At 40.8% G+C, this 2,615-nt stretch overlaps 1 pseudogene; it reads left to right on the top strand.

Moving 5' to 3' along the window:
* Positions 1-1,906: 1,906 nt before the first annotated feature.
* LOC105301522 lies at positions 1,907-2,107 on the top strand (annotated as a pseudogene).
* The last annotated feature ends 508 nt before the right edge of the window (positions 2,108-2,615 follow it).

Here is a 2,615-nt window from a genome sequence, read left to right as displayed (position 1 = left end):
GGCACCAAATCTGTGCTTTCTATTAACCTAGTTAACATAGTTCCCCTATCCTAGTGATTCCCTGAGACCCTGACTCAGACAACTTGCTTGCCCAGCCCAAGCTTCTTCCAGTGGTTCCTCCACAGAAGCAGCCTGCTTCGGCTTATGCTGCAGACACTCAAAGGACCACAAACCCTAGACAAGTGTCCTAGGCTTGAGCTGCAGACTCTCTCAAAGGCCCACAAATCTCACAAATGTAAGCCACCCTCAGCTTGTGCTACATACTCAAAAGTCCACAAATGCCATAAACAGTGGCTGGCCTCAGTGTATAAGCCCAGCACAAGTGGCTGCCAGCCTCAGTTCACAGCTTAACCTCCCAGGGGCCTCCAATCTCAGCACAGGTGACAAACAACTTCAGGTCACTTTGTAGCTCCTACCAAATAGCCCTAAGCCCTGCATAAGTGGCAGTTGCACTGGGCCTAAATCAGAGCCCTTCCCAGTGGCCAGCTTGAAAACTCACTAGAACCCCATCTAACAAACTACACAACCAAAATGATGGCGAAGTGAACTTGGCTGGTACCAGATCCCTGCTAATGCTACTTCCTCTCTATGGGGTCAACCCCTGCACAACAAATCATGTACTATAGTTGTGGCCAGCCCTCACAGCCAGTCAGCCTAAGGGTCAACCCCACCCACTGACATGCCAGCAGCAGTCAAGGCCCAACTATAACAGGAGGGTACACATAACCCACAGAAGAGACACACCTGGAGCACCCAGCTCAGGTCACCAGGGAGACTGTGGCACTGAGCCCCACAAGACACCTACATAAGGCCACTCTGTCAAGACTAGAAGAAATAACAGATCTACCAAATACATAAAAACAAACACAGGGAGCCAGCCCAAATGAGGAGACAAAGAAATGTGTCTGAAATGAAGGAACAGGATGAAACTCCAGAAAAAGAACTAAACAAAATGGAGACAAGCAATCTACCGGATGCAAAGTTCAAAACACTGGTTACAAGGGTGCACACAGAACTTGAGAGTAGAATAGAATAATTCAGTGAGAACTTAAAGAGATAGACAACATAAAAAAGGAGATAGAAAATATAAATAAGAACCAATCGGAACTGAAGACTACAACTGAAATGAACACTATATTAGAGGGAATCAACAGCAGATTGCTTGAAGCAGAGGATTGAATCAGCAATCTGGAAGACAAGGTACAGAAAACACCCAATCAGAATAGCAACAAGAAAAAAAGAATCCTCTCAAAAATGAGAATAGTTTAAGGGGACTCTGGGACAACATAAAGCATAACAACATTCATATCATAAGGGTACCAGAAGGAGAAGAGAGAGAGTAAGGGATTGAAACCTATTTGAAAAATTAATGACTTAATATTTCCCTAACCTGGTAAAGGAAACACACATACAAGTCCAGGATGCACAGAGAATCCCAAACAAAATGAATCCAATGAGGCCCACCCGAAGACATATCATAATTAAAATGACAAAAGTTAAAGACAAAGAGAATTTTTAAAATAGATAGAGAAAAGCAATCAACTATTTTTCAAAAGACCCTTTGCAGGCCAGAAGGAAATGTAAAGAAATATTCAAAGTGATGAAAGGCAAAGATCTACAACCAAGATTACTCTACCCAGCAAAGCTATCATTTAGAATCAAAGGAGAGAGAGTTTCTTAGACAAGAAGAAACTAAAGAATTTCATCATCATGAAGCCAGTATGACACAAAATGTTAAAGAGATGTTTTAAAAAAAAAATAAGATCCAAAATAAGAACAAGAAAATATAGGAAAGAAAAATATCTCATCGACAAAGGCAAGCAACAAATGCAGTAGATCGATCAATTCCAAATCTAGTACAAACATTAAAAGACAAAAGTAGAGAAGCCAAACCCAGCTGATCAGGATGATCACAGATGTGTAGCTTGCCATCTTCGCTAACATGCTGGATGTGTCGCTTCTCCTGCTTGTTGTTCTCTATCACTATGTGGCCATCAACAATCCCAAAAAGCAGGAATAAAAGTGGAGCCTTCTCTGCCCCAGGGTTCCAGGACATAGTCTGAGACAAGATGGAGGGTGTGAGGGGTCTTCACACTTCATCCCTTCTACCCATCACAACATACAAATCAACTACACCTGAATTTTTCCAAACAACTTTTATTTCCGCAAAGTCTTCTTTAACCTGATGGAACAAGAAGCTGAATAGGGCCCAGTATAGGGGCTGCTTTCTTTTCTACTCCCTTCCTCCAATATATATATATATATATATTTTGGTAAAAAACAAAAGACAAAAGTAGAAAGATCATGTGGTAAAAAACAAAAGACAAAAGTAGAAAGATCATGTGTAATTACAACAATAAATTAAGAGACAAACGCACACACATGAAGTAAACAATAATGACAAATGGAGGGGTGAGTAAAAATTATAGATTTTATTATATTTTTTAAATTAAATGTATTGGGTTCTATAATACATCAACTGTATAGTTCACTATGTGCTCACCACCCAGAGTCTAGTCTCTCTCTGTCACTGTATATTTGACTTCCCTTTACCTTCATCCTCCTCTTACACATCTTCCCTGCTGGTAACCTTCATACTGTTGTCTGTGTCTCTG

Source organism: Pteropus vampyrus, unplaced genomic scaffold (assembly GCF_000151845.1).
Source record: "Pteropus vampyrus isolate Shadow unplaced genomic scaffold, Pvam_2.0 Scaffold242, whole genome shotgun sequence".
Taxonomy (NCBI): Eukaryota; Metazoa; Chordata; class Mammalia; order Chiroptera; family Pteropodidae; genus Pteropus; species Pteropus vampyrus.
Note: the sequence above shows the minus strand (reverse complement) of the source record. Positions and strands in the feature narration are given on the sequence as shown.